The sequence below is a fragment of the Cydia strobilella genome, chromosome 2 (assembly GCF_947568885.1).
Source record: "Cydia strobilella chromosome 2, ilCydStro3.1, whole genome shotgun sequence".
Lineage (NCBI taxonomy): Eukaryota > Metazoa > Arthropoda > Insecta > Lepidoptera > Tortricidae > Cydia > Cydia strobilella.
Window position 1 is genome coordinate 9,934,467 of NC_086042.1, and position 18,670 is coordinate 9,953,136.

Genomic DNA, 18,670 nt, shown 5'->3' on the forward strand with positions numbered 1-18,670 from the left:
TAGGTAATATTACAAATAGTGTAAATTACTAATGGTAGTATGATTTTTCATATATGTTTTACCAATAATTGTATATTTACATAAGTTATGATTTACCCTTTGTAAATTATAACACTGATTTAGCTGTATAAATTGATGTTTTAATTTTTTTTCCCAGAATCAGTAAACAATTATGTAACACATATATTAATTTCAGACAAAAATAAATAAATCACGCATTTATGTGTTAAATGCGGTAAACAATAATTTACGGACGAGTATGAACTGAAGGCTTAAATAACACGAGTTCGTAATTCCTGTACCGTGGCACACACAATGTTATTTTCATCACACTTGTGAGAAAAAAGAGGAAAAAAATAAAACTTCTGCTTAATTTCGAACGTACATCACAGCCCTAGGTTTAAATTTAGGATTTACGGACCGTATCGCCTAGCAAGTGTGCCGAAATAGTACATTGTGATACAAGTGTGCTAAGTCGGTCATTACGCACGAGGCGATATTGCGCGCGCAAGCTGTAAGCGAGCGTGCAATAAGAAAGCCGATGTGTGTAATGTCACTAATGTCATACTGCCGGCCGCCCCTTGCCCCAGCCGCGGGCGGGCCGGCCGGGCCGCGGCAGGCGGTCGGGCGCGCCGGTGCCCGCCAGTCCGACCAATTAAAGAAGGCTCCTTTTCCATGCATATTATTAGCAATCAGTTACCTTCTTAACTCAGCCGGATAATATAATGAATTATAATGAAAAAGCACGAGTGGTATAATAAGTGTTCATAAAGTGGGTATGCACTTTTGCAGCTCACTGTACGTCACAGACAAAGTCAGAAAGGCAAAGCTTCGCTCCTTCTACTCTACCGACCGTCTGTAAGTAGAATATATCTACAAACGCAAGATTTGGAAGTTAAGTAAGAGCTTGTAGACGATCTTACTATAGACGGTCTTCTCATCGTCTTCCCCATACTCTTTAGATAGTAGTTACCTATCTCTTTAGATAGTAGTTTAGATAGTAGTAGTAGACCTAAGCCCTCCTACGTGTATACGTACAATACGGCCGGTCAACTCTACTGCCATGAGTGTGAAAGAGTTTTTAAGAGCAAGTTTGGCCTGGCTAGCCACATAAGAGCTCATGAGAGGAAAAAGCCTTGATTGTTGAGGTCGCCGTCATCGAAATCGATATGGAGGACTATGTATGTATATATATATATATATATATATATATATATATATATATATATATATATATATGTATATATATATATATATATAGTAGTTGCTTGCAGAAGAATGGTCTCGACGTGTCCATTTTTTTTTTCATCATTTTAATTTATTTATAAATTTCTCTTAAACTATTGTATATTTTGGTACATAGTGTATTAGTGAAATATATAATATTTTATTGGCTTTCGTTTAATACCCCACACGTGTATGTGCAATGCATAGTTTAGGTGCAAAATGCAATATTCGCAACGAGGCGGGAGTCATTTTGATGACTTCATTCCGCTGAAGTAGATGGCCGGCGCCGCTGTCTCCCGGCAGTTTTGGAGACCCAGTACCATGCCCAACAGCATACTAAAATTTGGTAGCGGTTTCCGGATCTGAACTATATTCCCGCCCTTACCTGATGGAAACTCTTTATACACCGTCTCCAACATACTTAACACTATTTATAAACAAAACTATTTATTGATATATATAAATGTTTATTTTTTAATATTTAATCAAAACAAATGTGAGTGCATTGAGTAATGCACAAGGTAGCAAAAAATAGACAAACTTGGGCGAAATTCTCTTCCATGTCCTTACCCCCTTCCTCCTTCCACAGATGCATCTAAGCTCCGTGAAGAACTTTCGCCAGTAGGCGCGCGTCCGCGCACGTGTTACTTGCAGTAACACGTAAGAACAACGTCGCTCCACTCGCTCCTCAATCCCGCAAATCCCGCGGAATCTCGCTAAATTTACGAGCGGGATTAATCCCGCAAATTGCATGTGGGATCCCGTTATTTCTGGATCCTTGTATCCCGGTATTGCATTCCCTAGACATGACACATACACAATCAATAAATCTATGGATTAACTAAGTGACCCTTTTAACCTAAGGCCCAATGTGCATTAAAAGGTACATACAAAATAAAATAGCATTTCTTTTTCACCTCAGCAGCTCGAGCAAGCCTACTTTCCTCACTCCAGGGAGTGAAACAATGTAGCTTTTTAATTTAGTGAAGGCCATGAACTGCCATTCATACTTTTATTATGGTATGGTATGGTATCGCATGGTATCGCATGGTATCGCATGGTATCGCATCGTATCGCATCGTATCGCATCGTATCGCATCGTATCGCATCGTATCGTATCGTATCGTATCGTATCGTATCGTATCGTATCGTATTATTACATATTAAATAACATTTTTTTTCTGTTTATTCTGTGTAATTCGAAATTAAATACATTTTAACCTTTAATATGTCCTCACTACTGAGGTGAAAAATTATGTGTGCAACACGAGAGCAATGTTATTTTACATCTCGTGTTTTTGAGTCCCTCGCCACGCTCAAGTTTCTACTTTAGAATCATAGAATCTTTCGCTTTCTCGGGACTCAAAATAAACACTCGCAAGAAAAACCAACTTTCCTTTCTTGTTGTACAAATAACTATTGTTTCGTTGCTTTCTCTAACAAATGGAATTCATCTCAATTTACTATTCGACAAGGTTCTAATAAAAAATAGGATCTTTTGCATGGTGGGCCTTACGAGGGTAAGCTCAAAATAGTAGCGTAAAGCAGGCACATGACTAGTTATTTTTTTTCTTACACTAATAGTCAAAAAAGTGAAAAGTCCAGAAAAACTATAACAACCCATTTTTCCGCATTAAGAAAATAGTATATTAATTAACGTTAACGTTAATATTTCTAACTTTTTTTAACCGACTTCAAGATTTTAAAAGGAGGAGGTTCTCAGTTCGGTTGTATGTTTTTTTTTTATGTGTTACTCCATAACTCTTTTTGATTGTAAGTATATACATACAGATTGGCCCCGTTTTTGTCAAAACGCAGTTCTGATGATGGGATCCATGAGGAATCGAAATGTTAAAGGCATGCATATAGTGATTTTAGCATTTTCATCAACAAATCAAGCATTTACATTTTAAAAAGTGACATTTGATGAAGTGGAACTACTGATGAAGATCAGAATTGAACTCTTTAATGACGCATAGTTCACGTTTGGCGATTTGTCTTCTTTTTTATGTTTGTTAAGCAAGTTAACTTTTCAAGACACATTTTCATCAAGCTCGAGTTCTGGTGATGGGATCCATGAGGAACCGAGGGAACTCCTCAAATGTGAAAGGCATACATATCGTTTTTTTTTATAGTAAATAAATAGTGATTTTGACCCGGACCCGGGCGAAACGCGGACACGGACTTGAACCCGGACCCCGACTCGGACCCGGACCCAGACCGAACTCGGACCCAAACTTGGACCCGGACAACCGGACACGGACCCGGACTCGGATCTGGACATGGTCTTGGGCCTGAACCTGAACCTGGACCCGGACTAAGACCCGGACCCGGACCCGAACCCAGGCACGGACCCGGAAATGCTACTAGAAAAGTGGGTTAGGTCACCACTGATATAAACAATATTTCAATGATTTTGTTTTACTCTTTAATCCAGCTTTGCGATTACAATAACTCGATTGTAGATCACTTATAATTCTGTTTTTTTTATTCCGTAGACTAAAATGACATTTCATGTGGTACTAAGAAATGTCATCTCATACACATGAAACGTCATTTTAGTCTACGGAATAAAAAAATTAGATAACACTATCCTTGCAGGTCAGTCTCTAGAAATGTTCCAATATGTATATGCTAACACTTTACCTAATAGTGCGGTCTGACTTTGGTGAGATAGTTCGAGCTTAGGTAACTTATATACATATATATATATATATATATATATATATATATATATATATATATATATATTTTTATGTCTCATAATTTTCTTATATTTTTTTTACTATCTCAGACCTGTAATCTAAACCCCACCTAATCCAATCAATCAATCAATCGTTTATTGATAACAAGCGTTACACGTCATTTAACATTTTCTGTTTAGCACACTTTACATACAATTATAAATATGTCATTATTTATGTAGAAATAGGATTACATTAGACTTATCCAGTTAAATTTATTACACATCATTAAATTATAAAATATAGCAGTATGTCACAGGCATTTAGAATATTATGTTAGTCTATTCGATTTATAAATTCATCTACCGAGTAAAAAGCTTTCTCTGTTAAGTACTCCTTGAGCTTGGTTATAAATATGGTGTCGGACATTTCAACTAGTTTTAAGTCATTGGGCAATCGGTTGTAAATTTTGGGACCTATATACCACACACATTGCTCCGATTTTTTCAGTCTGTGTCTATTTGGTAGAATATTATATCCATGACGATAGTTTGGACCACGCATTCTGAATTCCTCGAGATTCCTACGAACAACTTTTGCCACTTCTAATATATAAAGACCTGGAATGGTTATGATTCTTAATGTCCGAAAAAGGTTACGGGCAGGCGTATCCCAGGGCACCCTAGCCATTATCCTTATTACTCTTTTTTGAAGTATAAACACCCTTTGTCTATCTGCTGCCAGTCCCCACATGTCAATTCCATAAGTTATGATTGACTGGAAATAAGCAAAGTAAGCATTTCTTACACAATCATTGTCCAGCATTTTTGTTAGGCGTGAGATGGCGAAACACGCTTTTCCCAATCTTTTGCAAAGTTCATCGATGTGGTCACTCCACTGTAAGCCAGAGTCCAGAACGAAACCCAGATATTTTGCCTTTTCTACTCTAGGAACGGTGATATTATCTAATTCAATCTTAAGCGTTTGTAGTGGAATACCTCTAAGATTAATTTGAATTACATTAGTCTTGTCTAGATTAAGTTGCATACCGTTTACTGTAAACCAATTCTTTACATCCATAAGTAAGTAATTCACTTTAGACTGTAGTTCCGTAAAGTTCGTCCCAGAAACAACAAAAGCACTATCATCCGCATATGCTATCAGTTGACCTTGAGATGTACATGATGATAAATCATTAACTAATGTTATGAATAAATAATTGCCAATAACGGATCCTTGAGGGACAGAGGTGGCGTCTAGTGTATGATAATTAGATTTTCCTTTGTTACCATCAATATCTATTACACAGGATTGTTTCCTATTGTTTAGAAATGATTCAAATACTTTTAAGAAAGTCCCCCGAATGCCATAGTGATACAACTTTTTCAAAATAAGTGCATGGTCAACAAGGTCGAATGCTTTCGAAAGGTCGCATAATACGACTGCAACTTTGGACCCCAACTCTTGCTGATCAAAGATTATTTTAATTAGTTTTCTAGTTGCATCTACCGTTGATTTATGAGTTTGATATGCATACTGCTCCTTAGCCAATATACCCCTACTGATGAAATGCTTTATAAGTCTGTGGGCAAGACCTAGCTCAAAAAATTTTGATAATGCCGGTATGATCGATATGGGTCGGTAGTTCTTAAATTCGGATTTGTCTCCTTTGCCCTTATATACTGGTACGACTTTAATATTTTTTAATGTTTCGGGATACGACCCATTTTTTAAGCACAGGTTTATATTATGACATAGCACGTCTATAAATGACGGAGGCATTTGGCGTAGGATGCTCGTAGGAACCTCATATATATCCCTGGTAGGTTTTGGTTTAATTTGTTTAAGAAGCCGATAGATTTCACCAATCGAGAAAGGTTCTATAACTGCACAATCCTCTACCTCAGGAATATATGTTTTTAGGAGCTGCAGTGCCAGTGGCATGTCCGGTTGTCTCCGGGCGTGCTTCACTGAATTAATAAAGAATTCATTTATTTCAGTCGCTAATTTGTTGGGTTCAGAAGTATCAAAAAATACATTTTTACCATTTGTTGCACTAGTTTCATATTGGATTATACCCCATACTGCTTTACCCTTATTACTGGCTTTGTTAATCTCATTCTTATAGTAACTGCTGCGTTTGTATATTATAAGATTTTGATACAGCTCTTCAAACTTATCTTTAAAGTTAGAAAGGGAAACATTATTAGGAAATTCTTTACACAAGCGTTGTATATCATCTAATATATACTTTTTAGAGATGATCTCTTCAGATACCCATCTCTTATCTATTCTAGATTTTGGGTATTTACATTTAGGAAATGCTTGCTGAAATGTATGTATGAACACATTTATCGTCGAATCCATTTTCTGATCTGGTTCTTTTTCCGATGACATGATTTTACTCCAGTCATAATTATCAATGAATTCGTAGAAATTGTTTAATTTAGATGTAGTGATGCGTCTCATTTCAACCATTGTTACAGAATTACGTGCTTTGGTTTGATAGTTAATAGCCATCCGCTGCCCGTCATGATCGGAAATGCCACTCGTTACTGGAACAAAAATCCCAGACCATATGTTTCATAATGAAGTCATCCGAGTCAGGATTTGAAAAATGTGATATTGAATCATAATAATAATCATCATCATCATCATCTCAGCCGAAAGACATCCACTGCTGGACAAAGGCTAATATTGAATACTTATTGATAAAAAGTAAACAAAATTTAGAAATTGTATTAACCCTTAAATGCATAGTGATGGACTACACAACAAAAAACATATAATTTTATGCATATCAATTAGATAAAATCGATGTGGTCCTGTATAATTATTTTGATACACTTTTCGTTGTTTTATTCTAATTTGCGCAGTATTTTAGTTTCAAAAAATACATTTGTTTTAAGACGAAATGGCGGAAAATTGAGAAAATTTGGAAAAGTTGATGATTTTTAGTATGTAATTTAGGCGGTTTTTTGGGGTTTGGAATTATTTCATATTTTAAATCTTTGTTATAGGTATATTACAAATAGTATATATTTCTAATGGTAGTATAATTTTTCATATATCTTACCAATAATTGTATATTTACATAAATAATGATTTACCCTAAGTAAATGCTAACCCTGATTTCCTACATTAAAATACGTTAACTATTTACTGGCAAGATTTTAATTACAAGAAAATCCGTAAATCAATAACCTAATAAAATAATCAATGATTAATAATCATATTTAAGTGATGCCTCACAAACTCATGTCCCATTTATGAGTCAAGATACTGGTTAAAATGTTTCAAGTAATTTCCAATTTTACTTAATGAAATTCAAAAGTACCTAGTGTACATACAAATAAAATATAATATAAAAGTAAACAATTACTTTACATATTGGAAGAGCGTGGATTTTCAGTTAGGTTAGTTGGTAGTGGTTAGGTAAATATATGTATATTAAAATAGGTCAAAAAATCCACTCATTAAGTATAAACGAGTCACTAATACGTGCTAATACTAATACAGAACGGTGCTTAACTGGGCAATGCCCGCTCGGGGTTCGTTTGCCAAATGGTGCTTTTAATTTTTTTAACACAATAACATAATTCATTACATTGTTTTCGGATTTTAACTATGTTTTGTATAACATACGGTTTCTATTTAATTGAATAGCTGAGCGAGATACGAGAAAAACAAAGTACGCAGTGTGATTCCTCCCCCACATTACTCACACTAGCCAAAGAAAATGGCGCGGAAATGTTTTGCCGGCATCAATACAATGCATTCGGGTCTATTCGGGGACGTTCGTGGCTCCTCGGGAAAATGAAGCTGCGAAATAATGTTGCCAGCAGATCGTTTATCTACATTTTCTCATTTTCATGGTAAGCTAAAGATTTATTTTTTAATATTTTTTACTGGTATTTATTTCGTTTTATGTAATATTATTAAATAAATTAAATTTTATACATTAAGTAACGTAGAGTAATTTATAGTCAATATGTGATGTTTTTACAAATGTTGACTGTTGGTTTAGATTACTAATGAAAAGACTTCACGTAACATAAATTAGTATATAATTATCGTAGTGATAGGTAATTTACTCAGTTAGATATTAAATTAATAAATTAAAAATGTGTAAAATTTTAAATTATTTTCGAAACGAATGTTAAATAATCTTATTTATCAAGATTACGAGTACTAACGTCATAAGTCATCACATATTGTATCTCTGTATGGGGTGGTGCCACAAAGACTAAGTTTCTTGAGCTTGAGAGAGCTCAAAGAGCATTGCTAAAAGTCATGCACCAAAAGCCATTCAGATTCCCTACTAACGACCTCTATTTACTCTGCAATCTATTATCTGTAAGAAAATTGTATATTCTAAATCTTATTCTAAAAACACACAAGCGAACCACATACAAAAAAGACAATACATGCACACGTAGGAAAAAGACTAATGTAATTAAAACCCATACAGTGAAAACTGCATTTGCCAGAAGACAGCAACAGGCACAATCTTGCAGTCTATATAATCAAATAAACAAACACATTGACATTTATTCCTGCACTACATACGAGTGTAAAAGTAGGTTAACTAAATGGTTACAAACTAAAAGCTACAACGACATAGAAAACTTAATTCAAAATAAGTATAGCGAACATTAGTACAGACCCAAACAAACAAACACACAAACACACACACACAAACACACACACACACAGACACACACACACACACACATCTTTTCTATATTAAGTACCCTATAGTAGTATAATTACATTGAAATCATGTTTAGTTGTTTTGTTAATGTTATAAAAAAAAATGTAGTTAAATATACTTTAATATACTTCTAAGATAACTGTTAACTAACCGCGTGGAAGAGCGGTGCTCTCTTAGCACAAGTGTTTTCTCACTTAAAAAGAGGCACCAGCGCAGATATTGTAATTTGTGTTTTTTAAGCTACCGAATAAAAATATTTTGATTTTGATTTTTTGATTTTGATAATTTATTTGAGTAGGTACAAAGTGCTCGCTTACATCGACGTATTTTTACCCGACTGCCAAAGGAGGAGGGTAATGTTTTTCGAGTGTATGTATGTATGTATGTTTCTTTGTGGCCTCCTGTAGCCTAAACGGCTTGATGGATTTTGATGTATGAGGTATCGTTAGATTCGTCTTGATCACGGGAGTGTCATAGGATACATTTTATCCCGAAAGTCCTACGGGATACAGAGAAAATATTTTCTTTACTTTCACTTTGAAAGAATTTGATGCATGAGGTATCATTAGATTCGTCTTGATCACGGGATTCGTCTTGAATCTGGTCGTCGTCGTAGAACTTTCAAATGGAACTTACAAAATAATCTACAAAATTTTCGTTAAATAAAAACAACTAAAAAGTTATAAATAAAAAAAATATTATTATAAAAAAACAAAAAACCCGACTGCACACTAAAAAGAGTAAAACAAGCCCCACAAGAAAAAATGTTTATTCAAATGCCAGAACCAAGCTACGGAATACCGTTTAAACAATATAAAATGCACTATGAAATGTGTTCGTAATCGATAGTTAAATAAATAAAAACTTATTCTAAATACTAACTAAATATAATTTATAAATGTTAATGGTAAGTATCGCAGTAACAACCTAAGTAACATTCTGCTAAATAGTGAACTTAACAACCAACAACCAAAATGACTATAAGTAACCCTCTGTTGGTCCCCGCCTGCGACACTTACCATCAACATTTATAAATTAGTAATTAGTATTTAGTTAGTATTTAGAATAATTTTTTATTTATTTAACTATCGATTACGAACACATTTCATAGTGCATTTTATATTGTTTAAACGGTATTCCATAGCTTGGTTTAAGCATTTGAATAAACAATATATCTTGTGGGGCTTGTTTTCCTCTTTTTAGTGTGCAGTCGGGTTTTTTGTTTTTTTATAATAATATTTTTTTATGTTTACCTTATATATACATGTGGTGCAATCTTATGTTTCAGAAGCTAGCATTATTATTTATTCTGAGGTTGTGCAATAAAGAGGATTTGTATTGTATTGTATTATCGTGAATTACACTTGTACAATCTGATCTTTTGTTAGAATTGATATACAATTTCAATTATTTCTAAATATCTAAATTCAAGTTTTTTGTTTAATACCACGTCGGTGGCAAACAAGCACACAGCCAGCGTGATGGTAAGCGATCACCTAACTAACCTAGCTGTAACTACCTACTTAGTTAAAGCTAGGTTAGTATTGTTCATATGATTAAATACATACCTCATACCTGAACAATACTTGTGTAAAAATGGTGGTACTAATTAAAGGAGTGTGGACTCTCTCAACCGGAAATCGTTTTTTCCAGATCGCGATTTTTGCCATTCGCAATTTTTACCATTTTATTTCTTATCAACAGCTTCCTTTCCCGAAAGCATTTCTAACCATTCGCATATTTTCCCATTTTTTTTCCAGTGGCTTATTTTCCTGTTACATTTTCTAACCATTCGCATATTTTCCCATTTTTTAAATTTTCCAGTAGCTTATTTTTCTGTTACGTTTTCTAAATCGCGATCTGGAAAAAACGATTTCCGGAAGAGAACACGCTCAATTTAGGGATTTTCCTATAGTCAAACATGGCAACCCCATTTCAGTCCGAGCGCGAGTCTGGTCTGGCCGCAGCCTTGAGTTTATCTTCGCCGCGCGCGTACGTCTCGCGTGTTTACGTGTGTGATAACGTGATAACTGGTGATAGCGAGTGATACCGGTTTCAAGACAATACAAAGGTACGAATATCAATAGCTATACTTATTTTTTAAATATTTTTTACTGGGTAGTTAATCGAAATTAACGATTATTTGTTTAGATGAACAGAGGTGTCATTTAATGTAACTCATGATTATGTTGTTATGACACTTGTCAAGTAAGAAAGTATGCATCAAAAGGTTTGTTTGAGCTACCAACCAACATAAACTAAAATAATTACTCATTTATATACAAAGTTCTAAATAACTACTTACTTATAGAAAATTTAATTAATTGTACCTATTTGGATTAAATTATGCGCATAAATACTAGGTAGGTAGCGTAGTACAAATATTTCATTTATTTGCCAAAACTGGTTAAGGCGTGCACGCGTTCTTCTAGAAAGTTCCTTACTAATTTGTACCTATACTTATAACGAATTTGATAGTCATATCAAATTAAATCTCACTTTACCTTAAAATTATGGCACCTAATTTGTGTGACAGATATTAGACATACACAGTTTACTTCAAAAAATAATGATTTAATAATGAAATTAAATAAAAAAAGATTAAGAATCGCATTAAATCAGATAAAATTTCAAGCTTGGGTCGGAAATTGAATATCCTCCTGCCCCAGCCCCAGCACCCCTTGAGCTGACAACCACAGACAATGGATGCATCCCCCCTCCGAGCGAGCGCTTACTACACAGTTTATCCGCGAACACGACCTACCCTGGGTTCACCGACTTCTGATGATATATGCTTGATGTCATTACCTGCATAATCAGCGTTTTCAAAACATTGGGGTTTTCACATATAAACCTATATTTGGTTTTTCTGATTTTTGTTTCGAAACTGGAAAATACAAATTCACCCCTTTGTACTCCTCCCTCAGCGCCCATATACATAGGTCTACCATTTATCTCAGGCAGTTAATAAAGAAGATGTGCGGTGAATCGGTCATTTTCTAGTAGAAGTTAGCTGAGTTTTGGAAATAAAACTAGTTTTTTTTGTATGGGATTTGGTTTTTATTTTTTTCAGAAACCTATCGCGTGTGGTGTTATATGAAAGGGCTTTTTAAGGCGATTCTAAAAATATACAGTAAAATGGGGTGAGTAGGGTTCGCGGGGAGAGTTCGGTTATGAATGGGGAGAGAAGGGATGAAAGGGGGGAGATGGGATTTTAAGGCTACTGCTACAAAAATAATGTATTTCAATTTAAAATGGAGCTATAGTAATACTCATAATAAAAAAAAACGATCCAACAATCTTCCAAAATCACCTTTGTATTAAATCCCATCTCACCCCAATTACGAGGGACTACATAACAGGGTGAGGTGGGAACGGTGGGATTTCCCGTTTATCGTCAAAGTTATGAAATGGAACTACCCAAAATAAAATGCAATCGTCCGGAACACTTATTATATACATACACCATTCAGTTTGCATAATGCAAAAATAAAATACTATCGAGGTTTGAATGTCAGTTTTGTCCCTACTCACCCCATTTTACGGTACCAGATCATTACATTTCAGCTATTTTTTTAATAAAACAGAAATAACTTTACACGCGATGTTTCTAAAAAAAATTTTTCCCATACAAAAAAAAATATGATAGCACTCCCCTCCTAAGGGAATTTTATTATTAGAACTATGAATAATTCATTTTAAGAACTGCGGGTCAAAAAATTGGACCATCAGGTCTGCTCTGTATGCGTGTGCCAAACGGCTAAGCTGTACATCGATTTGCGTTTTTTCTTTGCCTACACCCTTCACCTTCCACTTTATTTAACTTTAATACAAATCAGCTTGATGCAGCCAACCCTTCACGAGTCTGTAGCTGACCATAATAACTTCTTACCAACCGCCACGGTTAAACGGTAGACCTATAGGTTTCCTGCTTAGTTATAACTAAACCATGCGGTAGTAGGTAATTATAATTAACACCTTGCTTCCTAAGTATGTCAGTAAATTATGTAAAATCCATTTTCTAGCGCTCAGCCGTGCCGTGTCGTCAATCCCGCTGGTAAACATTTCAGTTTGTATCAGTACCTACAATGTTTGTTGACATTCTTTATCTCGATTAACCCTTCGAAGGCCTTGGCCCTTATACGTCACAGACAATTTAAACTTTAATTCACAATTTTAAGGTTATTAATGCAGTAGCAAATTTTTGACACGGGCGTTCGAGGGGTTAAGGCGAGTGAACCGCACACGATGTCAGATTAACACTTTAATACCCATGTTTGATTTGAGGACTTTTCTTGTATTTTGTAACTATGTACCTAGTCTAGTGTTATTTGGCTGCGGTTTTCTGTAAGGTGGAGGCACTTCTCCCGTTGGGCTCTGCGTTAACAGTTTATCTTTATATTGCTGCAGGTGTGAGAGCTGATTTGAGCCATGGCTGAAGTGAAGCACGGGGTGCCGGCGGGCAACGTCGACAAACACAACACAGGTACGTCTGCACTACAGCAATCCCACTGTCTTCCAAAACCGATGTTTGGCAGCTAGGTCACGATTCATTAACGCCTAAGTCCGTAGTATATCGTCTCTCCAGGGTTACCAACATGGATAGCATACACGTAGGTACGCAGCGCCTGCAGCCGCCTCAATGTCCTCTAAAAAATCTTTACTTACAGCGACTACAATAAATTATCGAAATTATACATTAAAAAAAATTTTTTTTTGATTCGTTCTTATCGGTAAACATTGCTTTTTGTATGTAGGAAAAATTTAATTGATTGAGCATAATAATTAACATCATTAATTAACAATAAATAAAGCCTTACAGTAAAAATTAAACTACAATTAACTAAACTAAAACTACTATAAAACTAAAAATCTAAATCTAAAATGGGCCCCCGTGGCAAGGTGCCGAGGATGCTGGCAGCATTTCCTCGCTGGATCGCTATGCTCAAGCGTTGGGCGAGGAAGCTGCCAGCTCTCTTATCTCCGGTCCCATCCACCAGCCGTTTCGCCAATTGCCGGTATATGCCTGGGCTGCGGGGCCCCACGGACCAAGAGTCTCGACTCCAAATGCAACAAAGTTGTAGTTGGTGTCGAGACTCCCGTATTTGCGCTTTTAGTATGTAGGTAAGTATAATGTTATCAAATTTATCAAAGTGACAATAATGATAAGAATTGTTTTTTAATAATCAACTCACAGGTTGTATGTTGTATGAAGCGTTTGTTTACAAAAAGCGTTTTGTTCACAACAGTAATTAATGATGCATATATTGTTTAAATTATTCTAGCAATCAGGATTTTTTATAATTAGATAAACGTAAACGTAGTAGATATAAGTTAGGTTAGTATAGCAGACTCTGGTTTAGATACTTACCTATATGCTGAATCTATATGCCAAATTTGAAGCTAACACTACACTACTAATATAAAAACTTTTATAAAAAAAGATAAACCGACTTCAAAAAGGATGAAATAAAATATTATCCTTTTTAGGGTTCCGTGTTTAAGTATATGCGTTACCAACTGATATGTTTGAAGTCGGTGCCAAGCCAAATTTTAAACCATATATTCATAGTGATTTTGGTGCAATTCGATAAAGATGCGGCTATATAAGTATGTACGTTGGATTACCTAACGCACCTTACTACGTAGGCGAACAACACGCGAATGCGAAGCGGCGCGGCACGGCGCCTTAATTAATCCTTTGATACCTATATAGAAGTGTCCTACGTGGGCGATCTCGTTGCGAACGCGAACGCCTTGGGCCGGCCGCGCCGTGCCGCGTCGCTTCGCTTCGCGTTCGCGAGTGTTCGCCTATGTAAGACGCAGCGTTACACGACGACAATAAACGAACTTTCTTTAGACCTCAGAACAGAACACACGGTTGAACCTTCTTGGCGTAGTTTTACCATGCTTGTCGGCACGTTAGTGTAAATCTAATACGTTTTGTCGTCGTATTTTTTTAAAGAGCATTTCTTACTTGTTCCTCAACAGTCATAGCACGCAAGTGTGGGATTGGGACTGAGTTATTTTCTGTCGCTTATCCAGAGGACTACATTTTAAAATATAAAACAATTCAAGGAACCTTCATGCAAAATTTCAGCTAAAGCGGTTCAGTTGTTTAGCCATGAAAAGGTAGCAAAGAGGCAGACATAATTGCTTTCACGTTTATAATATTTGTACAGTTGTAATGGGATTTATAGACATTAAGCTGATTATTTTTGACTGGTATTGTTACTACTTAGAGTACTTGGCTTGGCACCGACTTCAAACATATCAGTTGGTAACGCATATACTTAAACACGGAACCCTAAAAAGGATAATATTTTATTTCATCCTTTTTGAAGTCGGTTTATCTTTTTTTATAAAAGTTTTTATTTTTCCATTTTTAGTTTTAAGACATTGTTAAGAGCGTGACGCATGAATGAAAAACATAATCATGTTTATCTGTAAATTCGTAAACTTTATTAAATAATCAGAATTTTCCTCGAGTCCGTCTGGGAAATCATTCCTGTCACTAAATCCATTCTCCGCCCCGCCACTGACCCAATCCCTCAAACCCCCCGATCACTCAACCTCACAGCACATCAACCCCTGATCACTGAACCCCTCGACTCTAAACCACCAACCCTTCAACCGCCATTCCCCGACCCCTAACCCCAAACCCCTTAACTCCTAACCCTAACCCCCAATCCCTTAACTCCCAACCCCTCAGTCCCCGACCCATCAACTCACCTCCCCTCAACCCCCAACCTCAAACCCCCCAAACACTAATACCCTCTACCTTCACCTCTCAGTCTCTTTGGTTGTTTCCAACACTACCTACTTCAAAAATCATAATACACAAACGAGGGAAGTTATCAGTAGCCTTACCACGAGTTTGACATTGATATATTCGCTATCGTGTGCGTAACTTACTGTTTATGCATCTCGCTCGTACTGGCGTATTAGTGTACAAAGTAAGTTACGAAGAATATTTAGTGCCAAACTAGTGGTTAGGCTACAGTTGCACTACATCAAATTGGTGGTTTTGGTGAGGAAATGCTTGAGTTACTTTAGAAAACACTGAAATTACCATACACGTGCCTTTTTAAATTGAGGAGTTCCCTCAATTCCTCACGGATTCCATCATCAGATCAAAACCAAAAATATTACGAAAACACCTTGGAGAGATAATTTCTTTCAAACAGAAAAAGAATAACTCAAATCGGATCATGGGTGCCGGAGTAATCGCAGAAATCATTATCATCAAAACAATCATCATCATCATCAGCTCCACTTCATCAAATTGGTGGTTTTCGAGAAAAAATGATCAAGTTGCTTAAGAAAACGACCAAATCACCATACATGTACCTTTAAAAATTGAGGAGTTCCCTCAATTCCTCATGGATCCCATCATTAGAACAGCACCAGATTAATGCGGGACCACCTTGGAGGTAGTTCCTTTCAAACAAAAACAAAATTGTTCAAGTCGGACCACGGGTCTCGGAGTAATCGCTGAACATCCTACATAAAAAAAATCATCATCACTATCTTCAAAACAATCATCATCATCAGGTCCACTTCATCAAATTGGTCGTTTTCGAGAGAAAATGCTCAAGTTGCTTATGAAAACACCCAAATCACCATACATGTGCCTTTAAAAATTGAGGAGTTCCCTTAATTCCTCAGGGATCCCATCATCAGATCAGAACCAGATTAATATGGGACCAACTTGGAAGTAGCTCCTTTCGAACAAAAAAAGAATTACTCAAATCGGACCACGGGTCTCGGAATAATCGGTGAACATACATAAAAAAAAAAAATATATAGCCACAACCGAATACAGAACCTCCTCCTTCTATGAAATTGAAGTCGGTTAATAAATAGGTAACCTACACAGAATCCATTCGGTATTTGTTATTTTTTTATTATTAAAAAGTTTTTTGAGAAAGGAGATTTTTAACATGCATGAGTAAACATAGATCCCAATGAATTAATAACGTCATCTTTGTTGAAGTCGGTTAATCATAAAATTATAAAAAAACCGGCCAAGTGCGAGTCGGACACGCGCACGAAGGGTTCCGTACCATTACGAAAAAAACGGCAAAAAAATCACGTTTATTGAAATATTTATTTTCTGTTTTTAATATTTGTTATGGCGGGAACAGAAATACATCATCTGTGAAAATTTCAACTGTCTAGCTATCACGGTTCATTAGATACAGCCTGGTGACAGACAGACGGAGGGACAGCGGAGTCTTAGTAATAGGGGTTTTACCTTGTGGGTACGGAACCCTAAAAAGGATAAATATTTTGGTATATTATGACGTTATTGTTTGTATTTTTATTAAGTGTATTCGGTGTGTTAATTCTATAATCATAGCGTCAATGCGTAGCGTAGAAATTTCTAATCTTATCGTATCTTGATGGCTGAGGTGCCAATGCCAACCAATTCAATTTGTCCCGGGTTATGTAGGCTATTTCTAAAAAGTTTGTATTTTAAGATGCCGCTCAGCATGTTGACTAATACACAAACCTTTTTAATTTCTAATACGCTGTCCGTCCGTCTGTCCGTCTGTCTGTCTGTCACCAGGTTGTATCTCATGAACCGTGATAGCTACACAGTTGAAATTTTCACAGATGATGTATTTCTGTTGCCGCTATAACAACAAATACTAAAAACAGAATAATATAAATATTTAAATGGGGCTCCCATACAACAAACGTTATTTTTTTTGCTGTTTTTTTTTTTCGTAATGGTACGGAACCCTTCGTGCGCGATTCCGACTCTCACTTGGCCGGTTTTATTCTACCCTAAAATGCTGCGTACATAATCACTCAATAAACTTTATAAATTGCCAGTAGTTTACGAGATACTAAACTACGATTTAGATTAATTGTTAATCATTTTGTTTTATTAAGTTTAATTCGTGTCCCCATTCTGCTTTAATAACAGTTAAGTGGTGTAGAAACTAATCTTCTCGGGGCAGAGGAGTAGGGTTAGAGCCGGCTTAGCTTTATTTGACGTTCATAAGCGCATTGTAATATTAGTTATACGGTAGTACTATTAGTTATTCTGTGGTAATATGCCTACTTGAATAATAAACTATCTTTATCTTATCTTAATAAAATAAAAGCATGAGTTCAATCTATTACAACAATTTGGTAGTTTTATCACAGGTTATCACTTTTGAGCAGTTTAGTTTAGGTTCTATGGTTCTATAAAACCCTCGCCATCAGTCAGCCCTCGTAAAAATTACTATTTCATAGGTTTCGTTAATAGTAACGAAACCTATGAAATAGTAATTTTTACGAGGGCTGACTCCGCTTTAGTTATTTTTACGGAACAAGTTATTTACTGTTAATATATCAAAACATTTTTATAAACATATTGATTTTTCCTTTTTTATTGTGGGACGTACTTACCACAATATAATCTATAAATTGTACATATTTATATCACTATGAAAACATGATCTGTGATCAACTTAGTTCTGATCACAGTGTGATGCTGATGAATGAACAGTTATCTTTTTATTTTGGTGTCACCTATTGCTATTGCATAGCATTTTTATTAAGAGGGGTTTAATTTAATAATGTTACACGTAAATTTTGATTCAGATAAAAATAGCTAGTTATGATTCTCTTTGCTTATTCGTGTCTCAAGGCTATGAAAAGTGGAAACTATTTCTAAGAAAAGAATCTTAAAGTTAAACTGCAAAGTTTTCGCTTCATTGAACTATTTTAAACTGCAATAAATTATATTGCATGTAAGGAGCCTTTTTTAACATTATTATAGAATATTTAAATAGGTACGTAAAAAAACGAATATTAATTCGTGTAAATAAAGCTAAATAATAATTGCAACTAACGTTAAAGAAAATCAATTAAATAAAAATCTCATTGTATTACATAGCGATATTTTCGTACAGACACTTCGAAGTGCTGAAGTGTCTGTACGAAAACGCCACCATGTCCGTCCGACTACAGGGCCAGAGCTCGAAGCCTATTCCATTGCAGCGGGGAGTCAGACAAGGAGATGTAATCTCCCCAAAGCTGTTCACCG